The sequence below is a fragment of the Panthera pardus genome, unplaced genomic scaffold (genome assembly GCF_024362965.1).
Source record: "Panthera pardus isolate Hobbes unplaced genomic scaffold, ASM2436296v1 HiC_scaffold_12, whole genome shotgun sequence".
Classification (NCBI taxonomy): domain Eukaryota; kingdom Metazoa; phylum Chordata; class Mammalia; order Carnivora; family Felidae; genus Panthera; species Panthera pardus.
In genome coordinates, this window is record NW_026526677.1 from 57274377 (window position 1) to 57287106 (window position 12730).

At 45.2% G+C, this 12730-nt stretch overlaps 1 pseudogene; it reads left to right on the forward strand.

Moving 5' to 3' along the window:
• The first annotated feature begins 1799 nt into the window (after positions 1-1799).
• LOC109267166 (bifunctional purine biosynthesis protein ATIC-like) lies at positions 1800-3785 on the forward strand (annotated as a pseudogene).
• The last annotated feature ends 8945 nt before the right edge of the window (positions 3786-12730 follow it).

Below are 12730 nucleotides of genomic sequence, written 5' to 3' on the forward strand. Positions count from 1 at the left end.
TTGTCAAGCTGTGAGGCAATACGTGGCATTTTTGTGGCAACAACTGATGAACACAGTGAGCAACAGCCATTTCGGGAAGGGAGAGGAAGGGATGTGATCAGGGCTTCAAAGTATTCAGGCTGAGTGGTGGGCTTACAAGTGTCCATCACGTCGTTATTTAAACTATACACATCTATTATACATACTCTGTTATTCACAATTTTTTTTTTCAAAGCTTAAAAAAAAGTGAGGGAGGAGTGTGGGGACAAGGCCTATAGCAAGCATTTCTGGGCTGAATGGAAGGTGGCTTGGGAGCGGGTGGGCAGATATGAAGGGCTGGTGCAAGAGGAGGATGGTGGGGACTGCACGGAGCCGAGTGCAGAGATAGGCAAGAGTGGTGAAAAGACAGTGCTTGGATCCAGATGGTAGAATATTAGATTTTACTTCCTACTTCATCCTTCTCTGGATTTCCCAAATTTTCTACCGTGGACATATATGACTTTTGTAATCAGAGAAAAGAACAAAAATGTAATGGGAGACGCAGGGGGTCACTTCCCAGCAGGCATTCTCTCCTTCCCTGTTGATAGCATGAATCATGGTCCAAGTCAGCCATGGTCACATTTCCCTGTTCCCTGTGGCTGGGTCAGTGGAGCCTGGATGCCCCAGTTCTGACCAGTGAAATGAAAGGGGATTTCCCCTGGTGGAAGGTGGGGGCAGAGTTTTGAGAAAGCTTTCTCTCTGTGATAAAAAAGAGGATAGACAAGGAGGGAAGATTTTGGATGTTGTTGCATAATGGCGTGATATTTGGATCTGTAGCAGCCATCTTGCAACCTTGAGGGGAGATGTTGCCAAGGTGGGTGGCTGAGGGGAGAGATGGCAAGGTCCTGTGGGACAGGTTACACACTGAGTCAATTCAGGGACTTTTCTGCTGACTTCTTGTTAAATGAGATTATGAAAATTCTACAGCTTAAGTTGCTTTTGGCTTAAAGTTTTGTTTTGTTTTGTTTTGTTTTGTTTTGTTTTGTTTTTAGTAATCTCTACACACAACATGGGGCTCAAGCCCATGACCTGGAGATCAAGAGTCACATGCTCTTCCAACTGAGCCAGCCAGGTACCCCTTAAGTCACTTTTGGTTAGGAAGACTCAATTACAATGACAACATCCTAATTGACACAGAATGTTTTTTCAAGTGTAAGGTGAGATACATCGGATGGCCTTAGAGATTCATTCATCTCCCTAGACAGCTAGCCTCATGATCTCAGCTACAGGATTTTAGGGGTTCCCCCTTTCTTTCTTTCTTTCTTTCTTTTTTTTAAGGATTTTATTTAAGTAATCTCTACACCCAACATGGGGCTGGAACTCACAACTCTGAGATCAAGAGTCACATGCTCTACCAACCGAGCCAGCCAGGTGCCCCATAGGAGTTCCCCTTTTCTAACTAGGCTATTTCCTTGACAGAGGTACTTCCAATGTGACATAGTCACATAGCTGTTCTCTCCCCATACCCATTCTTTTTAAAAGTTCCTGGGCACCTGGGTGGCTCAGTCGGTTAAGCAGAGGACTTTGGCTCAAGTCATGACCTCATGATGAGTGTGAGCCCTGCATCGGGCTCACTGGTGTCAGTATAGAGCCTGATTAGGATCCTCTGTCCCCTCTCTCTCAATCCCTTTCCTGCTTGTGCTCTCTCTCTTTTTCTGTCTCTTCAAAAATAAATAAACATTAGCCTGCCTGATCGTGCGTGTTCTGGCCACTCTGTGCCCTTCTGCATTTGGCATCGCCACAGCTGCCCTCATTCACTCCCCACCCTGCCACCCGCAGCCATGGCACCAGGCCAGCTCTCCTAGTTTAGTGTCTCTGACAAAACGGGCCTCGTGGAATTTGCCAGAAACCTAGCTTCTGTTGGTGTGAATCTGATCGCTTCTGGAGGGACTGCAAAAGCTCTCAGGGATGCTGGTCTGGCAGTCAGAGATGTCTCTGAGCTGACGGGATTTCCTGAAATGTTAGGGGGCCGTGTGAAAACCTTGCATCCTGCAGTCCATGCCAGTATCTTGGCTCATAATATCCCAGAAGATAATGCTGACATGGCCAGACTTGACTTCAATCTTATCAGGGTTGCCGTCTGTAATCTGTATCCCTTTGTGAAGACAGTGGCTTTTCCAGATGTAACTGTTGAGCAGATTGATATTGGTGGAGTAACCCTCCTGAGAGCAGCAGCCGAAAAGCATGCTCGAGTGACAGTAGTATGTGAACCCGAGGACTATGTGGCCACGTCCACAGAGATGCAGAACTCCGACAGTTAAGACACCTGCTTGGAGACTAGATGCCATTGAGCCTTGAAGGCTTTCACTCGTACGGCACAATATGAGGAAGCAATTTCAGATTACTTCAGGACACAGTATAGTAAAGGAATATCTCAGATACCCTTGAGGTATGGAATGAATGCTCACCAAACTCCTTCTCATCAAAAGCGCTGAAGCCCAATATTCCCATCACAGTTCTAAATGGAGCCCCTGGATTTATAAACTTGTATGATGCTTTGAATGCCTGGCAGCTAGTGAAGGAACTCAAAGAAGCTTTAGACATTCCTGCTGCTGCCTCTTTCAAACATGTCAGCCCATCAGGTACTGCTGTTGGAAATTCCACCAAGTGAAGATGAGGCCAAAGTCTGCATGGTCTACGATCTGTATAAAACCCTTACACTCTGGGGCGCCTGGGTGGCTCAGTTGGTTAAGCATCCGACTTCAGCTCAGGTCATGATCTCACAGTTTGTGGGTTCAAGCCCCGTGTTGGGCTCTGTGCTGACAGTGCGGAGCCTGCATGGGATTCTCTCTCTCTCTCGGTCTCTCTCTCTCTCAAAAATATTTTAAAAAACAACAACAACCCTTACGCTCATATCAACTGCATATGCAAGAGCAAGAGGGGCTGACGGGATGTCTTCATTTGGTGACTTTGTTGCATTATCTGATATTTGTGATGTCCCTACTGCCAAAATTATCTCCAGAGAGGTATCGGATGGTATTGTTGCCCTAGGATATGAAGATGAAGCTCTGAAAATACTTTCCGAAAAGAAAAGTGGGAACTACTGTGTTCTTCAGCTGGACCCGTCTCACAGTCCAGATGAAAACGAAGTTCCAACTCTCTTGGGTTTTCCTTTAAGTCAGAAGAGAAATAATGGCGTCATCGACAGGTCATTGTTTAGCAATGTTGTGATCAAGAATAAAGATTTGCCAGCGTCTGCGCTCAGAGACTTCATTGTAGCCACCAATGCTGTGAAGTACACACAGTCTAACTCCGTGTGCTATGCCAGGAATGGTCAGGTTATCGGTATTGGAGCAGGACAGCAGTCCCGAATACACTGCACGACCTTGCAGTGGATAAGGCAAACTATTGGTGGCTTAGACATTATCCACAAGTGTTTTCAATGAAGTTTAAAACTGGAGTGAAGAGAGCAGAAATCTCCAGTGTCATTGATCAGTGTGTTACCAGAACCATAGGCGAGGATGAAGATTTGGTAAAGTGGAAGGTACTGTTTGAGGAAGTCCCTGAACTACTAATAACTGAAGCAGAGAAGAAGGAATGGGTTGAGAAACCTAATGAAGTTTCTACCAGCTCCGATGCCTTCTTTCCTTTCAGGGGTAACGTAGACAGAGCTAACAGGAGTGCTGTGGCATAGCTGCTCCTTCCGGCTCCGCTGCTGACAAAGTTGTGATTGAGGCTTGTGATGAACTGGGAATCATTCTTGCACATACGAATCTTCGGCTCTTTCATCATTGATTTCATTGCACAGCATTTTATGGTTTGTTCCATAAATCGCATGTGACATTTTGACAAATACATTTTTAAAAAATTAAAATATTAAGTCTTAGTCAAAACAAATAAATAAATATTTTTAAAAATCCCTTCTTTTTTAATCACTCATGCCAGCCAAGTGTGTTCCTCCTCCATCTCAACATTACTGGAACAGGGCCCTTTCTACTGTGACTCTGGCAACAGGGCAGTGAGAAGTGTGTTCCAGGGGCTGCTTGTCCCCTACTCTCTGCCTGTATGGTTCCCCTTTTCATGTCCTATTTAATATCTGCACTGCCGAGTAGGGCTAGTGGTAAGTGTCCCATAACCTTTTTGCATGACAAAATATCACACAAGGAGGAAACGGAAAGATAGCGACAGTAAAGCAGACATAACCTAAAATTGACCGATGTCACTATTTACAGATTGCAACCGGTTCTGTCCTCTGGACCAGCCTGCTCCTCAACTTGCATGTTGATTAAGCGCCAGGTGTGAGAGGTGAGAGTCAAGGTCTTTAGAGCAGTGGCCAGGTCTACTTATGGAGACCTCCCCACTGGGCCCACTCCTCATGGCCCTTCCTTTACCAGGTCTTCTTTCAAGAAATCACCAGTTCCTTCCATCTCCCCAAAGAGTGAATCTTTTTTTTTTAATTTTATTTATTTTGAGAGAGAGAGGGTACATACAAGTGGGGGAGGGGCAGAGAGAGGAAGAGAGGATCCCAAGCAGGCTTGGAGCCAGAGCCAGATGTGGGGCTCCATCCCATCAACCATGAGACCATGACCTGAGCCAGAACCAAGAGTCGGGAGTTTAACCGACTGAATCACCCAGGTGCCCCAAGAGTGAACTTTTAAAAACAGAAATCACATCACACCATTTCCTTGTCAGAAGCTCTCCACAGCTTTCCATGGGACTTGGTATGTGTTCGTTCCTGTCTGTTCACCTGGGTGGGAGGTACCCCAGAAATCTGAGGATCCGGGACGAGCCCCCAGTTTTTATTGAAGCCTCCTACACACCTCACCTTCTCCCACAGGACCTGAGAGGAGGGAGAAGCTCCAGAGAAATGGGGCTTCATGGCTTCAGCCATGTAGACACGTCTAGTGTCCTCCCAAATACTGTGTTCTGAGAATTCCAAGGCCACAATCTCTAACACCGGTTGTTCTTTAGGAGGAGCCTTCAGTTGCCCCTCCCCACTCCCCATCCTAACTATCTCCTCCCCATGAAGGACAGACTGCTAGTGGAAATCATCTACCAACCACAGGGCTAACTTTACAGGTACTACCCATGCTGGGGACGGTCAGGTCACGTTGGCTATAAGGAGTGCTCTAAAAATGCCAGCCCAGAACAGAGGCCAGTTAATCAGGTTCTGCACCTTGGCTTAAGCTTTGGAAAAGTCCTGCACTGACCCCCCCCCCCCGCCGCCCCCCGCCCGCCCCCGTGCCCAGCTTCGGTGCAGTAACCAAATATGGCCACAAGAGGGAAGTAATGCATCTTCCCAACTGCAGGGGTTTGGCTTCCACCAGGAACAGCTCAGATGTGTTCACCCTGCTAAAGCAGAAGGGCCAGATGGAGATCTGCGGGTGTTCCTGTGAAGGCAGATAACCTGATGTGTCTTTAAAATGACATTCTTTAAATACTTGCTCAAATGTATTTCATGGGGAAGAAAAGAAACTGCTTTTCTAAATAAATAAAAAACTAAAAAATTATATATGTAAATACATATGTAAGTATGTAAATACAATATTGTTTTTTTAATGTTTACTTATTTACTTTTGAGAGAGACAGAGTGTGAGCCGGGGAGGGGCAGAGAGAGAGGGAGACACAGAATCTGAAGCAGGCTCCAGGCTCTGAATGTCAGCACACAGCCCAGTGCAGGGCTCGAGCTCACAAACTGTGAGATCGTGACCTGAGCCAAAGTCAGACGCTCAACTTACTGAGCCACCAGGTACCCCCAGTATGTAAATACAATATAAATAAACATATATACACATACTCCTTGTGGGTAGCAACTAGGAGGGTCATAAAGGAGACTGGTGGTGTTTCTTGATCTGCGTGCCAGTTACACAGGTAGGGTTCATTTTGTGAAAGTCCATCAAACTGTACTATGATTTGTGTACTTATCTGTAAGTATGCTGTGCCTCAAGAAAAGTTTATTAAAAAATCAATGGTCAGGGGCATCTGGGTGACTCCATCGGTTAAGCATCCAACTTCAGCTCAGGTCATGATCTCATAGCCCGGTTTAAGCCTTGAGTCAGGCTCTCTGGTGACAGCTCAGAGCCTGGAGCCTGCTTTGGATTCTGTGTCTCCCCCTCTCCCTCTCTGCCCTCCTCAGTTCGCTCTGTTTCCATCTCTCTCTCTCTCTCAAAAATAAATAAACATTTTTTAAAAATCAACGATCAATTAAAAACTATACTCTTTATGTTCAAAATAAGAGGCTTATGCAAAAATGACAAAAAGTTTTTGAGAATTAATAGGTAATCTATTCACAAGTTTCAAAATTCAAATGATACCAAAGGGTGAATGAAAATCTCCCCTACTCCTGTTCTTTAGGCACTCAGTTCCCGGCTATAACACTTATCTATTATTGTGCAATAAATTGGTCCAAACTCAGTGGCTTAAAGCAACAACCACTGTATTTGCTCACGACTCTGTGGGTCAGTGATTTGGGCTGGACCCAGCTGGGCAGGGCTTCTGCTGGCCTTGCCTGGGGTGAATCATGTTGCTTCAGTTTTTTGGCTGATGGATTGAGGCTACAGGCCTAAGATGGCCTCACTCACAGGTGTGACTGTTCAGGCTGGCTGTCTGGGGGCCTCTCTTTCCCTGTGATCGCTCTCATCTTCAAGGAAGCTTCTTTGCGTGGTGGTAAGAATGGAAACTGCAAGGCTTCCTAGGCCCAGAGCTCTGACATCACTTCAGTGGCATTCTATTGGTTAAAGCAGGTAACCGGCCAGACAGCTTTGAGAGTGGGCAAAAACAGACTCCACCTCTTGATGGGAGAACAGCACAGTCACATTGCAAAAGGCCACACACACAAGGACTGGGAGGAATTTGTGACCATTTTTTTGCAATCTACCACATCTCCCATGGAAATTCTTACATAGCCCTCTAGAAATATTTTGTCCGTGTTTAAACAAATGCATATGTACATAAGTATATGTGTCTAATATTTATGTAAAATTCATATATATGCAAATGCCTCCACTTCAAGTTAGACACCTAAGAGCCTTTCCTAAATTCTCCCTTTCCCTTAGGATCTACACCCAGTCCATCAACCAGCTAATTAAAAACTCCAAAGTGCATGCAAAATTTATCCACCTCTCGCCATCTTGTTCTAGTGCTTGTGAAAGCACCCTTGATTGTTGCTCGCATGACACTCGTGCTGATTCAGATCCTTGCAGAGGCCACAGGGACCTTCCAAGGGGTCAGGCCCTCCTCCTGTGGGCGTCATTCTGAACTTGATGGGCACTGAGTTCTTTGCATTCCCTCCTTGTGTTCAGTTACTGTTCTCAAAACATAAATATTTTCTATATGGAGAGGTGGAGTACAGAGCTCTAACTCCAGCCACGAGCTGTGGCAGAACCGCGCCCTGTGTTCTGGTATTGCTCGTGTGAGGGAACTGGGGCCTTGGTGTCTTTTCCTGCAGGCAGAGTTCACTCAGTAAGATTCCACCAACCAAGAATGTTGTAACAGTGTGACCTCACTGCTTCTGGGAGGGTCTAGCAAATTTTCCCACTTCCTCCCCAGAAACCAGATCAAGGGGTGTGAAGATGGGATGTCTTTTTCAAGACACCAGAGTCCAGTGTCATCCTTTACTTAGAATATTGGTATCTATTTACCCTACGTTTACGTCATCAAAGGAGCCATTCAAGCGACTTCTTCCTAAATAAAGTTCTGTTCCCAGGAGTCTTGTTGTCTAAACCCAAATGTATTGGCTATTGTTCCCAGCAGCCCTTCCTCCCCTCCTACCCCTTCATTTTGGAAACAGAACTTGCCCTATATGGGCACATGACAGAAGCTGGGCCAGTCAGAATCCTTCCCTGGGATTTTTTCCTCCTGGAGCTGGCGGGTAGGAAAGAATGCAATAGACACAGAGCCTGGAGAAAAGAGTGAGAACATACTTTTTGCTTAAGCTAGAGTCAGCTTTCTGCGTGTACAACCAGAAACTGCCTAATACAGGCCATTTCTGAAAGTTCCTCCTGACCAGGCACACTTATCTGTAAAGGACTGGGATGTATGCCATTTTTTATGACCAGAAGACAAATGTGTTAGAGTTCATATTGAAAGTACCCGTACCCCTACTGCTAAAGCATAACACTAAAATGTAATCCCCAAAATACTTTCTGTTATCATCAGGCTTTCTTCCCCTTTGGAAGTGGAATGGGTTGCCTAGACAGGATATGTGTGTAAAAGGGCCATGGTACAATGCATTGCAAGCCACTGCCTTGCACAGTCAGGTCTTAGGGATATTCAGTCTGACGGCACCAGGTCCATGAGTCCTAACCTCTGCACACTGTCTAACCAGTGTATTGGAAATGTCGATGGCAGGGAAAAATCCAACCAGACTGACCAAGGAAGTTGGTGCAGCCAAGATACACATCACTGGAATCAGCAACAGGGACAGATGTGGAAATTTCTGGAGTCCTTCAAAAGGCCCTCACTGAGGAGACATAGCTGTGGATGATGAGTCTGAGTGAGTACAGGTCCTACCAGGCCTTCTAGATTCTCAGCTGCCTCTCCTTTCCCTCACAACTGCATCCCAGCACTAACCCAATATCTGACACAAAGAAGCATTTGGTAAAACTTGGTTAAACCAATAGGTAAATCAGTAGCCCTCCTTTAATTCCTAGATAGGCCACATTTCTGAGAAGTAGCATACAAGCGCAAGGCTGGAGAGCCATATCCATGAAGAACATAAGACAACACACCTTTTTTGAAAAATTCAGTCATCCAAGTCCACTTCCTGCTGGTGCAGGTTCAAGGGTCCAAGGAGTATTGTGAGGGGTGAGCAACCAGAGGCTTCTGCAGGCTGGGTTTGGGGTTTCCTTGATAGCACCATTCCTTAAAAAATTTAGTAGACCTTTGGTCTACTAAACAGACCAAATAGGTCTATTTGGTTCTGGTCAGTTTCAGTGTGAGTAACCACAGCCAAAGACCTCATCTAGGCACGGTTTTCGAGCCTGAAGACTCTGATCTTTTCCTTATCACTCATTCCTCCAGCTGGATGATGGCTCTCTTCAGACCATTTGAAACAATACGCATGGGTGGGAAAGCACCATCCTTCCTTGCCAACAGGCTCACTGCTTTTCTGAAGAGGGTACTTGTCTTATCTCCTCCTAAAGCTGCCACTGTGCAGTTAACAAACGGAAGTGCTTCAGTGCAGAAGCAATTGGCTTTTTAAACTCTACAATACTCAAAATTAAAGGATTCTTGGTCCACCCAGATTATAGGTAATAGCAAAGTGTTCCTCCCTTAGTAAAGCTGTACAGAGTGGCTAGCTCTAGTTTGAGTTTCGTTATTTCTTTCTCTCCAGCAGGATTTTGCTAGAAGTAGCAAGAAAGAGCTGGAAAACATCAACATTCTAAATTTCCCTACCTTTCTACATTATTACACTGCATTGCCACAACCTCAGGTAGCCTATGATCTGCCTTTCAAGATGGGGTAGCTAGAATTTGAAGCTTACCACTCAATGAATCATCCCTTCCAGTATTCACAACCTGTGTAGTACCCTCCCTTGAAATCTGGGCTGGTCCTGTGACTAACTTTAAGGCCTTAAGAAGGTCTGGCAGCTTTCACTTTTGTCTACTTGGGATCCAGCTGCCATGTAAAGAAGCCCAAGCTAAGTCACATGGGTGGAGAAAGAGGTCACAGCCCTTCCAGCCATCCCACCCACACACATAAGTGAAGGCATCTTGGATATTCCCTCCCCAGCCACCATCTGACTCATCAAAGACCCTTGTGAGACCGGCAGAAGAGCCACCCAGTTGGAACCATCACCCTTCAATGCACAGAATTGTGAGAGGTAGTAAAATGTTCATTGTCTCAACCCTTTAAGTTCGGGGATGGTTTGCCACACAGTAATAGGCAACTAACGCAATTTTTGGATCAAATGTTTTACTACTGTATAACAAGAGTCACAAGCTTTCCAGTCTGCAGTGCCTGAGTCCTTGCCATCTGCAACCCAATGCACTCATCAATTAAGCACCTCAGTTTTGTTACTTGCAGTGATCTATTTCTAGATAAAAATTCAACATTAATTAGAAATAGGTTTACCTATGACGGAAAAATTAACGTGATGGTGGCTTAAACTAAATAAAAATCTATTTCTCTCTCACATAGATTTAGTCCAGAGATAAGTAATCTAGAGCTGGCTTGACCCTCCACAATTTCAGGGACCCAGGCTCTTTTTCTCCTGTTCCACCATCCTCAACACATGACTTTTCTCTCATGGTCCAAGATGGCCACTCAAGCTTTAGCCATATGGCTGCCTTTCAATCAACAGAAGGTGAAAGGGACGAAGAAAGATATGTCTCTCCCTCAAAGGCCATTTCCTGAAGTTGCACAGGACACCTCTTATATCTCATTTGCCAGAACTTACTCACATGGCCAAATAAGTTGGAAGATATGCTGAGAGAGGTGGTCCTAATTCCAAGTGGCTATGTGTCCCATTGTAAATCTAGGATTCTACTGAGGAAGGAGAAGAGTGAATTTGGGGGATAAACTAGTAATCAGTGCTCTGATTACACTGGCTTTCTAGTCAATTCTGTTTTCTAGAGAGCAAGGCTCCTCCTCTGTTCTCATTTTTCATACTTCCTTTTGTCAACTCTGAAAGAAGAATAAAATGGAGAAAGAAAAGGGGGAGGTGAAGGGGAAGGGAGGGGAAAGGGACAGGGGAGGGGAGCGGCAGGAGCAGGGGGAAGGAGGAGAAGGAGAACAAAGAAAGAGAAAGAGGATGAGAAGGGGGAAAGAAAGAAATTTGTTAGTGTTACAGTTGGAATTAAATTAAATTTACATAGTAATTTTGGAGAATTGACAATTTTATGAATTTCTATCTTCCTGTCCAAGAACATGGCATGTCTTTTCATTCATTCAAATCTCATTTTATATTTTTAATACAATTTTATGGTTTTCTCTTTATAGATTCTATACTTTTCTTAAGTGTATTCTGAAGTATTTCATAGTTTTGGTTGCTCTAGAGGTAGTTTTCCTCCCAATTTTGTTTCTGAGTCCTCACTCGAAGAGTAGAAGAAAAGACTAACACCTTTGCGTCCAAGTACGAGACAGCAGCTTTTAGCAGTGGGTGCTCCCGCAGAGAACAACTGGAAAATCTAGATGAAATAGCCTCCCTGTCCACTCAAGAACAAATGTGTAAAGGGGGTGAAGAACTTCTCAACCAACCAGGCCTGGGCACTAAGCTTCCGGAGGAGGAGGTACCAGAGGAAAGGGGAGCCAAAAATCTGCTGCTGTTTTTTACACCTCAACATAAAGGGTTTTTTGTTCTTTTTTGTTTTAAGGTTTTATTTTTTATTTTTATTTTTTAATATTTATTTATTTTTGAGAGAGAGAGAAAGAGAGCATGAGCGGGGGAAGAACAGAGAGAGAGGGAGACACAGAATCCAAAGCAGGCTCCAGGCTCTGAGCTGTCAGCACACAGCCTGATGTGGGACTTGAACTCAAGAGCCATGAGATCATGACCTGAGCTAAAGTCAGACACTTAACTGACTGAGCCATCCAGGCACCCCAGGGTTTTATTTTTTAAAGTAATCTCTACACCTAACGCGGGGCTCGAATTCACAACTCCAAGATCAGGAGTCATGCTCTTCTGAGTCAGCCAGGTGCCCCTCAACATAAAATGTTCTTAAAAAATTTTTTTCTTTTTGCTTTCTATGTTTATCTTATATGCTGTCACTTTTTCCAATTCTCTCATTACTTCTAGTAGTTTTTACTAGAGTCTCTTATGTTTACTCGGTATATAATCTTAACAGTAAAGAGAATTTTATCTCTTTTTTTCTTAAGTTTATAAGCTATTTTACCATGAGGCTCTTGCTAAACCTGCATGGAATAACTGAATACTTGAAGAATGGAAAGAGTTGCTAAATACCTTGATAATGGAATCAAAAAGTTCACTAAAATGTTTTGAACTCCTTACTTGCAGGGCTTTCTATCGGCCCTTGTGTTAATCCTCATAACATGGCAGGAGGCAGGCTTTGCTCTCCCCGCTTACAGATGAGGAAAGGACACTCAGAGAGGTTAGCTAACCTGTTCAAAGTCTCTTACTGGGGATGGCAGGGGGAATGGGGAGCCAGGGCAGGGCTGCCACCTCCTCCCCTTCTCTCCACCATCTGGCACTCGGTTCTGAAAGGAGTTTTAAGCTCTCCTAAGGGAACCATCTGCTGAGGCAACACAGTGAGTGTTATGTGTAAATCTGCAGGGAGAGCAAATGATGGCTTTGTCCCTCTTTCAACCGTTTACCCATTCATTCTCTTCATGAACATGTGTGGAGCACTGAGCACTTATTCTGTGCCAGGCCCTGCACTGGGCACTGGGGACACAGGGATGATTAGGCCCAGTGACTACAGGATAGGCAGCAAGAGAAAGTGCTTTCAGGCGGAGGGAGCAGTGTGCACAGAGAATAGAATGAGTCCTCCTGGGGGCCACAGTGGAAAAGGAAGCAGGAGAAAAGAAGGAGCCCTGCATAAGGTTGAGGGTATCAGGGTATTTGACACAGGGCTGTGCCCCCTTGACCCTCTCACTCTGGTCTGCCCAGTTGCCAGACAGGTTTGGTTCTGGAAGGAACCTTGCTCAGTGTTCTCCACAATGTGGCACAGCAGGACTCGGTGACAGCAGGGGGCTCTGTGCAGCCTGGGTGCCATGGAGGGGTTTCATCCTGCCTTGAATCTGCGCTGTTGGCAAACTGGGAGATGCCGTAGAGTTCTATGCAGAACGAGACCAGTGTCACTCTCCCAGAGTC